Source organism: Pseudophryne corroboree, unplaced genomic scaffold (genome assembly GCF_028390025.1).
Source record: "Pseudophryne corroboree isolate aPseCor3 unplaced genomic scaffold, aPseCor3.hap2 scaffold_888, whole genome shotgun sequence".
Taxonomy (NCBI): Eukaryota; Metazoa; Chordata; class Amphibia; order Anura; family Myobatrachidae; genus Pseudophryne; species Pseudophryne corroboree.
The window spans coordinates 237,103-252,635 of NW_026970467.1; the positions used below are offsets into that span (position 1 = coordinate 237,103).

At 45.0% G+C, this 15,533-nt stretch overlaps 10 non-coding genes and 2 pseudogenes across 10 annotated transcripts; 2 read left to right on the plus strand and 10 right to left on the minus strand.

The window, feature by feature from the left end:
• Positions 1-6,993: 6,993 nt before the first annotated feature.
• On the plus strand, positions 6,994-7,157 carry LOC135044062 (U1 spliceosomal RNA). Its single transcript, XR_010236817.1, has one exon. It is a non-coding gene; the product is annotated as a U1 spliceosomal RNA (small nuclear RNA).
• A 152-nt stretch (positions 7,158-7,309) lies between these two features.
• Positions 7,310-7,451, plus strand: LOC135044068 (U1 spliceosomal RNA; annotated as a pseudogene).
• Positions 7,452-10,062: 2,611 nt separating this feature from the next.
• LOC135044067 (U1 spliceosomal RNA) lies at positions 10,063-10,204 on the minus strand (annotated as a pseudogene).
• Positions 10,205-10,356: 152 nt separating this feature from the next.
• On the minus strand, positions 10,357-10,520 carry LOC135044057 (U1 spliceosomal RNA). The gene has a single exon (XR_010236812.1). It is a non-coding gene; the product is annotated as a U1 spliceosomal RNA (small nuclear RNA).
• Positions 10,521-11,182: 662 nt separating this feature from the next.
• LOC135044065 (U1 spliceosomal RNA) lies at positions 11,183-11,345 on the minus strand. The gene has a single exon (XR_010236820.1). It is a non-coding gene; the product is annotated as a U1 spliceosomal RNA (small nuclear RNA).
• A 152-nt stretch (positions 11,346-11,497) lies between these two features.
• Positions 11,498-11,661, minus strand: LOC135044059 (U1 spliceosomal RNA). Its single transcript, XR_010236814.1, has one exon. It is a non-coding gene; the product is annotated as a U1 spliceosomal RNA (small nuclear RNA).
• Positions 11,662-12,332: 671 nt separating this feature from the next.
• LOC135044064 (U1 spliceosomal RNA) lies at positions 12,333-12,495 on the minus strand. The gene has a single exon (XR_010236819.1). It is a non-coding gene; the product is annotated as a U1 spliceosomal RNA (small nuclear RNA).
• Positions 12,496-12,647: 152 nt separating this feature from the next.
• On the minus strand, positions 12,648-12,811 carry LOC135044061 (U1 spliceosomal RNA). The gene has a single exon (XR_010236816.1). It is a non-coding gene; the product is annotated as a U1 spliceosomal RNA (small nuclear RNA).
• Positions 12,812-13,482: 671 nt separating this feature from the next.
• Positions 13,483-13,645, minus strand: LOC135044066 (U1 spliceosomal RNA). The gene has a single exon (XR_010236821.1). It is a non-coding gene; the product is annotated as a U1 spliceosomal RNA (small nuclear RNA).
• A 152-nt stretch (positions 13,646-13,797) lies between these two features.
• Positions 13,798-13,961, minus strand: LOC135044058 (U1 spliceosomal RNA). Its single transcript, XR_010236813.1, has one exon. It is a non-coding gene; the product is annotated as a U1 spliceosomal RNA (small nuclear RNA).
• A 671-nt stretch (positions 13,962-14,632) lies between these two features.
• LOC135044063 (U1 spliceosomal RNA) lies at positions 14,633-14,795 on the minus strand. Its single transcript, XR_010236818.1, has one exon. It is a non-coding gene; the product is annotated as a U1 spliceosomal RNA (small nuclear RNA).
• Positions 14,796-14,947: 152 nt separating this feature from the next.
• Positions 14,948-15,111, minus strand: LOC135044060 (U1 spliceosomal RNA). The gene has a single exon (XR_010236815.1). It is a non-coding gene; the product is annotated as a U1 spliceosomal RNA (small nuclear RNA).
• Between the last annotated feature and the right edge of the window lie 422 nt (positions 15,112-15,533).

Genomic DNA, 15,533 nt, shown 5'->3' on the forward strand with positions numbered 1-15,533 from the left:
TGGAAGCATGCTGGGCCGATAACCCAGAGGTAGGCAGATAGAAACTATCCTCTGCTATATGCATTTTTTTTTAATTAAAGTAATCCAAAATTGGGATTGATATTTTAGCTCTTTTATTTTTACTTAAAGTACAATAACTTTTACCATTTTAATTTGTTTAATAGTATATTGACAGTATTGTTTTCTTTCAAAAATCCACTTAATTTTCTTTACCCTATTATTAAAATGGTAATTGACAAAAACAAACTACATTGTCACCAGAAGAGCAATACAAAATGTACAAGTGATATATTAAAATCATCTTTCCAGGTTGAATTTCAATGATGCATTGGGGCAACGATTTTGTGAGAAACATCTTCACCCTTAAATAAAGATTTTCTTAATTCCTTACCTGTGTGCTAATTAGATATCACCTTGTTTTCACATTAAACAGACTTCCACATGAGAAAGCAGCAAGGATGCAGTGGCGTTAATGTTTCCTGGTGTCAACCTGTATTATTTCAGTAGACATTGAAATGAGGATGCATCTTGCTGCCTTTCCAATGAAGCAAGTTTAATTTAGTAATAGGTGAAAAACCATCCTTACAAAGGTGTTAATCAGAGACTTGGCTTTGTGGACACTTTTCAGAGAACAAATTTGTTAGCATAAAAATAAAGCCAGAAAATGAAGAGCTGTTTAATCACTCAATTGGATTTTTCTGCCAGCATATTTTTTTTCTCTGCAACCCACTGCTAAATTGTGCTTCCTAGCTGTTTTTATAAAATCACGGAATCAGATCTAACTCTGATTACATCAGGGAAGGCCAGCTACCCACACCATAACAGGGGGTTTGAAATTTTGACTTGTCGACTTAAATATCACCAAAATCTGATCACAAGGTCAATTACGTCCCTGGGTGGGATTGAACTACCAACCTTTTGGTTAATAGCCGAACACACTAACCGATTGCGCCACAGATACACTTTGCAAAAAGTACGTACTGACAAAGGCTAATAAGCATTCATCTAGAACGTTTCCTAGAAAAACTTTAAAAAGTCAATAATCTGGAGAGTTTTTGTAAGATGTTTCTTCCATCAACCAACGAAGAAACACATTGGTACTTTCCCATGATGAGTGAGTGCTTCAGGATCTCTTGCACTTACATGTGCAGCAGAGTACTGCAATGGAAGCATGCTGGGCCCATAACCCAGAGGTAGGTAGATTGAAACTATCCTTTGCTATATGCATTTTTTTTGTTAATTAAAGTAATCCAAAACTGGGATTGATATTTTTGCTCTTTTATTTTTACTTAAAGTACAATAACTTTTACAATTTTAATTTGTTTTAATAGTATATTGACAGTATTGTTTTATTTCAAAAATCCACTTAATTTTCTTTACCCTATTATTAAAATGGTAATTGACAAAAACAAACTACATTGTCACCAGAAGAGCAATACAAAATGTACAAGTGATATATTAAAATCATCTTTCCAGGTTGAATTTCAATGATGCATTGGGGCAACGATTTTGTGAGAAACATCTTCACCCTTAAATAAAGATTTTCTTAATTCCTTACCTGTGTGCTAATTAGATATCACCTTGTTTTCACATTAAAAAGACTTCCACATGAGAAAGCAGCAAGGATGCAGTGGCGTTAATGTTTCCTGGTGTCAACCTGTATTATTTCAGTAGATATTGAAATGACGATGCATCTTGCTGCCTTTCCAATGAAGCTGATTGCGCCACAGAGACACTTTGCAAACGTATGTTCTGACAAACGCTAATAAGCATTCATCTAGAACGTTTCCTAGAAAAACTTTAAAAGTCAATAATCTGGAGAGTTTTTGTAAGATGTTTCTTCCATCAATCAACGAAGAAACACATTGGTACTTTCCCATGATGAGTGAGTGCTTCAGGATTTCTTGCACTTACATGTGCAGCAGAGTACTGCAATGAAAGCATTCTGGGCCCATAACCCAGAGGTAGGCAGATTGAAACTATCCTCTGCTATATGCATACTATATTATTGCATACTATGCAATAATGTTTCAATTTGCATTACCCAGCAGAATTAGCTTTGCATATATAGATATAGTGCAGCAGAATATATTGGTGGTTGTAGTCAATTGTAATTACCTGTAGGTGACAAGAAGAGAAGAAACGTAAATTCACAATCGACATCAGCTGAAGATAAATTGATACTGATTGAACGCTGCTGTTATGTGTCAATTTTATCACGCTTTGATAAAAATGCACGCTTAGATCAATAAATGCACAGCCAAATGGCTTTGCACAGCCTACACCATTGGACTTAAGTAGAAGACTATTACAAGTGAAACCAATAATTGAAATCTGTAACCACCCCCCACCCCCTCAAATGCCAGGCAATAAATTACCTTAAAAACAACAACCAGGCATTCCACAAAGATTAAACTGGGTCTATATCATTCAAAACTTTAAAAAAGTACTTCAAAATCACATACTATGCAATAATGTTTCAATTTGCATTACCCAGCAGAATTAGCATTGCATATATAGATATAGTGCAGCAGAATATAATGGTGGTTGTAGTCAATTGTAATTACTCAGCAGAATTAGCTTTGCATATATAGATATAGTGCAGCAGAATATATTGGTGGTTGTAGTCAATTGTAATTACCCAGCAGAATTAGCTTGCATATATAGATATAGTGCAGCAGAATATATTGGTGGTTGTATTCAATTGTAATTACCCAGCAGAATTAGCTTTGCATATATATAGTGCAGCAGAATATATTGGTGGTTGTAGTCAATTGTAATTACCCAGCAGCAGCTCTACTGCACTCAACATCACCAGTGCTCACAATATATATAATGCTATATACTATGCCATAGTGGTGCTTACTATATAACACCTCCTACTGCGTTCCCCCTGGCAATGAGCATGACACCCAGAGAGTGAAACCCCTGGCAATGAGCATGACACCCAGCACGTGAAACTCTTGGCATTGAGCAGTTTTTGTAAAAGTAATTAGAAGCTTTACTGTAGGGCATAGTGTATCACAGATATTGTGGTGAGTGACATAATATGTTCCAAAGGGCATTAATGTGTGGGGCTTAACATGGTGGAAATGACTGTACTTTTTTCCCTGTGGTGGCCGAGGTCTGTTGGTGCAGGGTCAAGAACTGGGGTGTAAGGTAGTCTTTGCCTGAAAGGCTACGCCCATTTTATGGAGACCATACCCATTTTTGCGAGGTCACGCCCCCCCATCCCGTCCGGAGCGCTCATGCAAATATAGTTTTTTTTATATATATATATGGGGGAGGGGCACAATTTTTAATGCCAATGGTGGCGGGGGGCACGCATTTTTAAATCTCGCATTTGAAGCCAAATTGTTTAGAAACACCCCTGCAAGAAAATATCTGCAAATCCAATGTTACCATAAGTGTGGCATATACCTGCGCTTGCTCGCGGGGTGAGAACATCTCCCTAATTTAATTCAGCGATATGAATAGAGGTTGTGCAGCAGCCACAGAAAGGGTTAATCTCTGCAGCTTGTCACTAAATTACATTGTGGCAATTTTAGCTGGGAGCTGCAATAATTACTCTAATACATAACACAACCAACACTTCTATATTCACACAATATACTGCATGGTGAATATAGAAGTGGTGCTTGCTAAACAGCACCTCCTACTGCATTCCACATCACCGCTGGTCACACTCATATCAGGCCCATAATGTTGTATACTATGCCATAGTGGTGCTTACTATATAACACCAGGTGCTGTGCAGTGGTCAAAACACACTAACTGGTCCCATGCTGTTGTTGAACTAAAGGCCTATACACACGATGAGATTCGGTCTATGCTAATAGGTTTAAAAAGGTTACATAAAAGCTACTTTGGGGTATATGCAATTCACGGCGAATCGCGGCAAATTATGGCCGTTTTTAAATTCGACACAATTCGACATGTGAATTCCGGCAGGTGGCTGCCGGAATTCACCATATTCAATGAAAAACGGATTCGACAGTCCCGCGGGCGAAAAACGGACAATTTGACGTATTTTGCCGCGAATTAAAAAAACGGGAAAAAACGGAAAAAACACGGAAAAAAAAATGGCGTGGGGTCCCCCCTCCAAAGCATAACCAGCCTCGGGCTCTTCGAGCTGGTCCTGGTTCCAAAAATGCGGGGGGAAAATTGGGCAGGGATCCCCCGTATTTTTAAAACCAGCACCGGGCTCTGCGCCTGGTGCTGGTGCAAAAAATACGGGGGACAAAAAGAGTAGGGGTCCCCCGTATTTTTTACACCAGCATCGGGCTCCACTAGCTGGACAGATAATGCCACAGCCGGGGGTCACTTTTATGCAGTGCCCTGCGGCCGTGGCATTAAATATCCAACTAGTCACCCCTGGCCGGGGTACCCTGGGGGAGTGGGGACCCCTTCAATCAAGGGGTCCCCAGCCACCCAAGGGCAAGGGGTGAAGCCCGAGGCTGTCCCCCCCATCCAATGGCTGCGGATGGGAGGCTGATAGCCTAGAGTAAAATGACAAGAATATTGTTTTTTCCAGAAGAACTACAAGTCCCAGCAAGCCTCCCCCGCATACTGGTACTTGGAGAACCACAAGTACCAGCATGCGGGAGAAAAACGGGCCCGCTGGTACCTGTAGTTCTACTGGGGAAAAAATACCCAAATAAAAACAGGACACAGACACCGTGACAGTAAAACTTTATTACACACTGCCGACACATTCATACTTACCTATGTTGACACGCCGACTGCCACGGTCTCCGACGATCCGAGGGTACCTGTGAAAAAAATTATACTCACCTTCCAGCGTCCAGAGGTACATCCACGTCCAGAGATACATCCACGTACTTGGCAAAAAAAGAAAACGGACACACGGACCACCGGACTGAAAGGGGTCCCATGCTGACACATGAGACCCCTTACCCCGAATGCCGGGACACCACGTGACTCCTGTCACTGAAGTCCCTTCAGCCAATCAGGAAGCGCTACTTCCGTGGCGCTCACCTGATTGGCTGTGCGCTGTCTGTGCTGTGACAGCGCATCGCACAGCTCCGTCCATTATATTCAATGGTGGGAACTTAGCGGCTAGCGGTGAGGTCACCCGCCGGTCAGCGGCTGACCGCGGGTAACCCCACCGCTGACGGCAAAGTTCCCACCATTGAAACTAATGGACCGAGCTGTGCGATGCGCTGTCACAGCACAGACAGCGCACAGCCAATCAGGTGAGCGCCACGGAAGTAGGCGGCGGCTTAGCGTGTGTAACTCTGCTAAATTCGCCTTGCGACCGATCAACTCGGAATGAGGGCCTATATTTCTTTATATAATGGACACCTCAGTTTCTATTCATTCATGTCCTGCCCCCTACTCTGTCAGACCCCTTCCCCTCTACTTTTCTGACCCCAAACGCCACTCATTCTTGTTGAGTGCTGGTGGGCCCATTCAGAATTTTGCTATGGGGACCACAAAGGTCTAGTTACGTCACTGGGCAGGGTTATAGAGGAGGCGGTGCAAGGCATCCTGGGAACAGTCAAAGCTTTAGCCTGTTGGTGCCTTGGATCAAGATCCAACTCTACACCCCTATGTTAGTGTAGTGCCTTTTGGGGTTAAGGTTTTACAGAAAGTTACAGGTTTTTTTAATTTAGTAAAATATGCCCCATTTTAAAGATAGGGCATTTAAATTTGTTGCACCTGTGCAGTACATAGCAGCCTGCAGGGCATGTACAGTGGCTTCATTTGGGTGCACATACATTGCCGGCTCCTGGTCGCAAACTGAAATTATTGTGTGTAAGTGTAATTAGCGGTGTTTATGTCATACAGGGGGGTGGGGGAGGTTTGTGGTTGGTGGGGGGCACGCTGTGTGATTATTATCCTGCATCTATACATACATGCGCTGACACCTGGACATACACTGATGTACCCACACCTAATATCCATACATACACACCCTGACACCTGGACATACACTAACATTCCCACACCTGCATCTATACATACACACGCTGACACCTGGACATACACCAACATACAAGCACCTGCATCTATATATACACGCGCTGACAAATGGACATACACCGACGTACCCACACTTGCATCTATACATACATGCACTGACATCTGGACATACAAGCACCTGCATCTATACATACACGCGCTGACATCTGAACCTACACTGACGTTCCCACACCTGCATCTATACATACACATTCTGACACCTGGACATACACAGACGTACCCTCACCTGTATCTATACATACACGCGTTGACACCTGGACGCACACCGACGTACACACACCTACATCTATATATGCATGGATGCAAATGTGGGTACGTTGTAGCATACCGCTGTGTTTCACCAACCATCACAGCGCTCTCCCCCTGTTTTCTTTCATTACTCACGTGAGTTACATATGAACTTTAACTGCAGTAAATAAGAGGCGTTGGTTACAACTGTTGCTGTTCATCCACAAGAAGGAATTTAATGTATCAATTACAATTGGAAAGTAACGATTTAATTACAACAGCTGTATCCAGGAGGATTTTTTGGACACTTTAATAGACATTCCGTTGTCATCAAGGGCAATATGAAATAGATACTGATTACATTTAGATATGGATAGTGGTGCCTATATATGTTGACTCCATTGTATTTTGTTGAATGTGGGTTTCTTCTGTCTATATATATATTTTTTTAAATAAAGAGCTTGTATATTCTATTTTTTGCGCTCCCTTGATAACAAGTGTGATTATCTTTAAAATTTGGTTTATTATTGGTAGAACAGTACTAACTATGGGAGCAGCATTTTATAATATATGGTAAAAATTAATAGATGTATAAAGATTAAATAAGCAACAAATTGGTGAAATAGATAAGTTTTGATAGGAGCGCTGGGTTCTATATATATATATATATTGACATTTGGTTATATATATGTATAGACTTTATAAATTCTTGACAGAGATGTGCCTGAGCAGCAGCCCTCCCCAGCCCTATCTCAAATCATACTTATTTTGCATAGGAGATACCATGGTCATGAAGATTGTTCTCCCAGGGTGAGGTTCATTCATTGCATTCTGGGTATGCTGATCCCTGTGATTTCCCCAAATGTGGGAAACTGGACTGCATTATTTGTGGTAGTGAGGTACTGTGTTTGTGCTTTCCTCTGGTCAGCTCTGGTAAAAGTCAGATTTCTTTATCTCAGATCTTCCTCTAGCCTTGTTCTTCTTTCGAGAGTTCCCTTGTGCTGCCTCAGTTGGATCTCCTTCACTTGACAGGGGGGTGCCCGAGCAGCGACCCTCCCCAGCTCTAGCCCAACTCCTACTTACCTGCCAGGTGAGATACTATGATCATGAAGGTGCTTCTCCCAGGGCAAGGCTCACCCATTGCACTCTGGGTGTGCTGCTCCTGCGGTTTCCCCAAATGTTGGACACTTGACTGCATAATTTGTGTTTCCCCTGGTCGGCTCTCGTATAATATAGATCTCTTTGTCTCAGGTCTCTCTCCAGCCTAGTTTGCTGTCTGTTTCCACTTCTCTTTTCTTGAGCCACTCCCTTCTATGCCCTTGCTCACTATCCTGACTTCTCCAGTCTGCTTACTTTGTGCCTTCCAACGCACAATACAAACTACAGGTAGTGCTGCAGGGCCCACGCCCTTTTACTTGCCTTACAGAGCAGCTCTGGAGCTGTTACAGTGCCCAGCTGCTGCAAGAAATCAGCTTGAATGCTTCAGGGGCTGGGGCATAGCCAACATGAGCCCCACACCGAAGGAGGGTGGAGGTGTTTAATGTGAACTAGGGGTCATCCAAGCGCCGCAAAAGGCCGCCATGCCCTGCACGCCCCTTTTCTCTTTTCATATGCAGACGAGGGTTGACGCCAACTTTGACCCACTGCTTGGATGACATCACCATATGCAAATCCATCTGCTGCAGGCCTTCCCCCAGGAATGCTTGCACTAGTTGTTGCATTTGGTTTGTTGTTTGGGGGTGCTTCAGTATTAGGCAGCCTTCTGCCCTCCCATGTTCATCTGAAAATATGTGTTCTCCCTGCAGTTGTTGTCCCCAGATGAGAGTTTCCTTATGCTGCCTCAGTCGTTAACCGTGGCTGGATCTTATTGGCACTCGCGGTCGGGATATTCCTCCCTGCCGTGGGGTAGAGACCTCCTTTTGCTCGGTCTCAAATTGCTTTTTCCCCTTCACCGCTGTCTTTACATCAGACGTCCGCCGTGATGTAGCTCGTTCATGAATGGGCTTATATCTCAGCAATCAGAGTGTCTGGTAGTCACCTTCCTTACGCGTTTCTCCGCTGTTATCCAAGAGCGGTTTCGTCAGAGGATACATCAGCAGCCTAGCAGGCTCTTTTTAAAATGCACCGGACCAATAGCATTACTAATTAGTTGATTGGATATATACATGTACTAATTGGATGCATACATGTAATGACTCACATATGGAACAACTTTCTAATTGCAATTGCACATATAAAGGCATTTCATAATATAAAAATAAGCAACATGGTGATTAAAAATAATAATAAAATAAGCAACAAGGTGGTTTAAAAAATAACAGAAAATATATAATCTATATACAGATTAACCTCTAATCTTTCAATCAATACCTCATCTCTATAATCACATACACATAATTCAGAGACCCAGCACTAAGGATCCCCATTTACTTATATAAAACCTTTTAGGGTAACATAAATCCAACACACTACTAAAGCAGCTCTTGTGGCGCAGGGGAAACATCACCTGCACTCTATGCAGCGAGTCCCATGTTCGAATCCAACCCGCTCAGCTTAACATCCATATTATTTATTTACTTTTAATGGGATCATTCTATCAATTCATTTTTACCTTTAATTTTTGTTAATATTATTTCTATATTTCATTATTTTAACCCCTGGAATAATTACATTGCTGCTTAAACAACAAAAAGAATTGAAGAAAGAATAATTATTAAACAGACAATTTAAGGATTCGAAGATTTAAAGATTTAAAGATGTAAAAATTTAAAACAGGGAGGGGGGGGGGGGAGGGAGGGGGGCCTTTTGGGAGAAGGAGGGAAAAAAAATAAAAAAATAAAAAATATATATATATATAGAACCAAGAGAAAGTGTAAAAAGAGGATGGAGGAAGAAATCTGATGTTCATCATTACTAGTGGATTTTACTAAAGAACTTTAAAGGAACACACACAACAGGATTATACAGTTTCATACTAAGAGGAATGCTGTTCCCAAAATAGCTACTTCTAATAATTTTGTTTATTTATTAAACATACAATAAATGGATATTCAATAAATAATATATTAGGTAAATCAATAGATAAAATCTTCAGAGACTGCCAATGTTGTTCAGTTCGATGCTCTCAATCAGACCATCAGGTGTAGGGGTACCCAAAGAAAAAATCCAAAATGCCTCCCTTGTCAAGTAAAGGAGATTCAACTGAGGCAGCACAAGGGAACTCTCATCTGGGGACAACAACTGCAGGGAGAACACATATTTTCAGATGAACATGGGAGGGCAGAAGGCTGCCTAATACTGAAGCACCCCCAAACAACAAACCAAATGCAACAACTAGTACAAGCATTCCTTGGGGAAGGTCTGCAGAAGATGGAATTGCATACGGTGATGTCATCCAAGCAGTGGGCCAAAGTTGGCTGGAACCCTTATCTGCATATGAAAAGAGAAAAGGGGTATGCAGGGCATGGCGGCCTTTTGCTGCGCTTGGATGACCCCTAGTTCACATTAAACACCCCCACCCTCCTTCGGTGTGGGGCTCATGTTGGCCATGCCCCAGCCCCTGAAGCATTCAAGCTGATTTCTTGCAGCAGCTGGGCACTGTAACAGCTCCAGAGCTGCTCTGTAAGGCAACTAAAAGGGTGTGGGCCCTGCAGCACTACCTGTAGTTCGCATTGTGCGTTGGAAGGCACAAAGTAAGCAGACGGGAGAAGTCAGGGTAGTGCGCAAGGGCATAGAAGGGAGCGGCTCAAGAAAAGAGAAGTGGAAACAGTCAGCAAACTAGGCAGGAGAGAGACCTGAGACAAAGAGATCTGAATTATATGAGAGCCGACCAGGGGAAACACAAATTATGCAGTCAAGTTTCCCACATTTGGGGAATTCAAAGGGGCAGCACACCCAGAGTGCAATGGGTGAGCCTTGCCCTGGGAGAAGCACCTACATGATCATAGTATCTCACCTGGCAGGTAAGTAGGAGTTGGGCTAGAGCTGGGGAGGGTCGCTGCTCGGGCACCCCCCTGTCAAGTGAAGGAGATCCAACTGAGGCAGCACAAGGGAACTCTCGAAAGAAGAACAAGGCTAGAGGAAGATCTGAGACAAAGAAATCTGACTTTTACCAGAGCTGACCAGAGGAAAGCACAAACACAGTCCCCCACTACCACAAATAATGCAGTCGAGTTTCCCACATTTGGGGAAATCACAGGGGTCAGCATACCCAGAATGCAATGAATGAACCTCACCCTGGGAGAACAATCTTCATGACCATGGTATCTCCTATGCAAAATAAGTATGATTTGGGATAGGGCTGGGGAGGGCCGCTGCTCAGGCATATCTCTGTCAAGTAAAGGAGATTCAACTGAGGCAGCACAAGGGAACTCTCATCTGGGGACAACAACTGCAGGGAGAATACATATTTTCAAATGAACATGGGAGGGCAGAAGGCTGCCTAATACTGAAGCACCCCCAAACAACAAACCAAATGCAACAACTAGTACAAGCATTCCTGGGGGAAGGTCTGCAGAAGACGGATTTGCATACAGTGATGTCATCCAAGCAGTGGGCCAAAGTTGGCTGGAACCCTCATCTGCATATGAAAAGAGAAAAGGGGTATGCAGGGCATGGCGGCCTTTTGCGGCGCTTGGATGACCCTTAGTTCGCATTAAACACCCCCACCCTCCTTCGGTGTGGGGCTCATGTTGGCAATGCCCCAGCATTCAAGCTGATTTCTTGCAGCAGCTTGGCACTGTAACAGCTCCAGAGCTGCTCTGTAAGGCAAGTAACAGGTTGTGGGCCATGCAGCACTACCTGTAGTTTGCATTGTGCATTGGAAGGCACAAAGTAAGCAGACAGGAGAAGTCAGGATAGTGCACAAGGGTATAGAAGGGAGGGGCTCAAAAAAAAAGAAGTGGAAACAGACAGCAAACTAGGCTGGAGAGAGACCTTAGACAAAGAGATCTGAATTATATGAAAGCCGACCAGTGGAAACACAAATTATGCAGTCAAGTTTCCCACATTTGGGGAAATCACAGGGGCAGCACACCCAGAGTGCAATGGGTGAGCCTTGCCCTGGGAGAAGCACCTTCATGATCATAGTATCTCACCTGGCAGGTAAGTAGGAGTTGGGCTAGAGCTGGGGAGGGTCGCTGCTCGGGCACCCCCCTGTCAAGTGAAGGAGATCCAACTGAGGCAGCACAAGGGAACTCTCGAAAGAAGAACAAGGCTAGAGGAAGATCTGAGACAAAGAAATCTGACTTTTACCAGAGCTGACCAGAGGAAAGCACAAACACAGTCCCCCACTACCACAAATAATGCAGTCGAGTTTCCCACATTTGGGGAAATCACAGGGGTCAGCATACCCAGAATGCAATGAATGAACCTCACCCTGGGAGAACAATTTTCATGACCATGGTATCTCCTATGCAAAATAAGTATGATTTGGGATAGGGCTGGGGAGGGCCGCTGCTCAGGCACATCTCTGTCAAGTAAAGGAGATTCAACTGAGGCAACACAAGGGAACTCTCATCTGGGGACAACAACTGCAGGGAGAACACATATTTTCAAATGAACATGGGAGGGCAGAAGGCTGCCTAATACTGAAGCACCCCCAAACAACAAACCAAATGCAACAACTAGTACAAGCATTCCTGGGGGAAGGTCTGCAGAAGACGGATTTGCATACAGTGATGTCATCCAAGCAGTGGGCCAAAGTTGGCTGGAACCCTCATCTGCATATGAAAAGAGAAAAGGGGTATGCAGGGCATGGCGGCCTTTTGCGGCGCTTGGATGACCCTTAGTTCGCATTAAACACCCCCACCCTCCTTCGGTGTGGGGCTCATGTTGGCAATGCCCCAGCCCCTGAAGCATTCAAGCTGATTTCTTGCAGCATCTGGGCACTGTAACAGCTCCATAGCTGCTCTGTAAGGCAAGTTAAAGGGTGTGGGTCCTGCAGCACTACCTGTAGTTCGCATTGTGCATTGGAAGGCACAAAGTAAGCAGACGGGAGAAGTCAGGATAGTGCGCAAGGGCATAGAAGGGAGCGGCTCAAGAAAAGAGAAGTGGAAACAGACAGCAAACTAGGCTGGAGAGAGACCTGAGACAAAGAGATCTGAATTATACGAGAGCCGACCAGGGGAAACACAAATTATGCAGTCAAGTGTCCCACATTTGGGGAAATCGCAGGAGCAGCACACCCAGAGTGCAATGGGTGAGCCTTGCCCTGGGAGAAGCACCTTCATGATCATAGTATCTCACCTGGCAGGTAAGTAGGAGTTGGGCTATAGCTGGGGAGGGTCGCTGCTCAAGCACCCCTCTGTCAAGTGAAGGAGATCCAACTGAGGCAGCACAAGGGAACTCTCAAAAGAAGAATAAGGCTAGAGGAAGAAATGAGACAAAGAAATCTGACTTTTACCAGAGCTGACCAGAGGAAAGCACAAACACAGTCCCCCACTACTACAAATAATGCAGTCAAGTTTCCCACATTTGGGGAAATCACAGGGGTCAGCATACCCAGAATGCAATGAATGACCCTCACCCTGGGGGAACAATCTTCTTGACCATGGTATCTCCTATGCAAAATAAGTATGATTTGAGATAGGGCTAGGGAGGTCCGCTGCTCAGGCACATCTCTGTCAAGTAAAGGAGATTCAACTGAGGCAGCACAAGGGAACTCTCATCTGGGGACAACAACTGCAGGGAGAACACATATTTTCAGATGAACATGGGAGGGCAGAAGGCTGCCTAATACTGAAGCACCCCCAAACAACAAACCAAATGCAACAACTAGTGCAAGCATTCCTGGGGGAAGGCCTGCAGCAGATTGATTTGCATATGGTAATGCCATCCAAGCAGTGGGTCAAAGTTGGCTTCAACCCTCGTCTGCATATGAAAAGAGAAAAGGTGCGTGCAGGGCATGGCGGCCTTTTGCGGCGCTTGGATGACCCCTAGTTCGCATTAAACACCTCCACCCTCCTTCGGTGTGGGGCTCATGTTGGCTATGCCCCAGCCCCTGAAGCATTCAAGCTGATTTCTTGCAGCAGCTGGGCACTGTAACATCCCCAGAGCTGCTCTGTAAGGCAAGTAAAAGGGTGTGGGCCCTGCAGCACTACCTGTAGTTTGCATTGTGCATTGGAAAGCACAAAGTAAGCAGACGGGAGAAGTCAGGATAGTGCGCAAGGGCATAGAAGGGAGCGGCTCAAGAAAAGAGAAGTGGAAACAGACAGCAAACTAGGCTGGAGAGAGACCTGAGACAAAGAGATCTGAATTATACGAGAGCCGACCAGGGGAAACACAAATTATGCAGTCAAGTTTCCCACATTTGGGGAAATCGCAGGAGCAGCACACCCAGAGTGCAATGGGTGAGCCTTGCACTGGGAGTAGCAACTTCCTGATCATAGTATCTCACCTGGCAGGTAAGTAGGAGTTGGGCTAGAGCTGGGGAGGGTCGCTGCTCGGGCACCCCCCAGTCAAGTGAAGGAGATCCAACTGAGGCAGCACAAGGGAACTCTCGAAAGAAGAACAAGGCTAGAGGAAGATCTGAGACAAAGAAATCTGACTTTTACCAGAGCTGACCAGAGGAAAGCACAAACACAGTCCCCCACTATCACAAATAATGCAGTCGAGTTTCCCACATTTGGGGAAATCACAGGGGTCAGCATACCCAGAATGCAATGAATGAACCTCACCCTGGGAGAACAATCTTCATGACCATGGTATCTCCTATGCAAAATAAGTATGATTTGGGATAGGGCTGGGGAGGGCCGCTGCTCAGGCATATATCTGTCAAGTAAAGAAGATTCAACTGAGGCAGCACAAGGGAACTCTCATCTGGGGACAACAACTGCAGGGAGAACACATATTTTCAAATGAACATGGGAGGGCAGAAGGCTGCCTAATACTGAAGCACCCCCAAACAACAAACCAAATGCAACAACTAGTACAAGCATTCCTGGGGGAAGGTCTGCAGAAGACGGATTTGCATACAGTGATGTCATCCAAGCAGTGGGCCAAAGTTGGCTGGAACCCTCATCTGCATATGAAAAGAGAAAAGGGGTATGCAGGGCATGGCGGCCTTTTGCTGCGCTTGGATGACCCTTAGTTCGCATTAAACACCCCCACCCTCCTTCGGTGTGGGGCTCATGTTGGCAATGCCCCAGCCCCTGAAGCATTCCAGCTGATTTCTTGCAGCAGCTGGGCACTGTAACAGCTCCAGAGCTGCTCTGTAAGGCAACTAAAAGGGTGTGGGCCCTGCAGCACTACCTGTAGTTCGCATTGTGCGTTGGAAGGCACAAAGTAAGCAGACGGGAGAAGTCAGGATAGTGCGCAAGGGCATAGAAGGGAGCGGCTCAAGAAAAGAGAAGTGGAAACAGACAGCAAACTAGGCTGGAGAGAGACCTGAGACAAAGAGATCTGAATTATACGAGAGCCGACCAGAGGAAACACAAATTATGCAGTCAAGTGTCCCACATTTGGGGAAATCGCAGGAGCAGCACACCCAGAGTGCAATGGGTGAGCCTTGCCCTGGGAGAAGCACCTTCCTGATCATAGTATCTCACCTGGCAGGTAAGTAGGAGTTGGGCTAGAGCTGGGGAGGGTCGCTGCTCGGGCACCCCCCTGTCAAGTGAAGGAGATCCAACTGAGGCAGCACAAGGGAACTCTCGAAAGAAGAACAAGGCTAGAGGAAGATCTGAGACAAAGAAATCTGACTTTTACCAGAGCTGACCAGAGGAAAGCACAAACACAGTCCCCCACTACCACAAATAATGCAGTCGAGTTTCCCACATTTGGGGAAATCACAGGGGTCAGCATACCCAGAATGCAATGAATGAACCTCACCCTGGGAGAACAATCTTCATGACCATGGTAACTCCTATGCAAAATAAGTATGATTTGGGATAGGGCTGGGGAGGGCCGCTGCTCAGGCATATCTCTGTCAAGTAAAGGAGATTCAACTGAGGCAGCACAAGGGAACTCTCATCTGGGGACAACAACTGCAGGGAGAACACATATTTTCAAATGAACATGGGAGGGCAGAAGGCTGCCTAATACTGAAGCACCCCCAAACAACAAACCAAATGCAACAACTAGTACAAGCATTCCTGGGGGAAGGTCTGCAGAAGACGGATTTGCATACAGTGATGTCATCCAAGCAGTGGGCCAAAGTTGGCTGGAACCCTCATCTGCATATGAAAAGAGAAAAGGGGTATGCAGGGCATGGCGGCCTTTTGTGGCGCTTGGATGACCCTTAGTTCGCATTAAACACCCCCACCCTCCTTCGGTGTGGGGCTCATGTTGGCAATGCCCCAGCC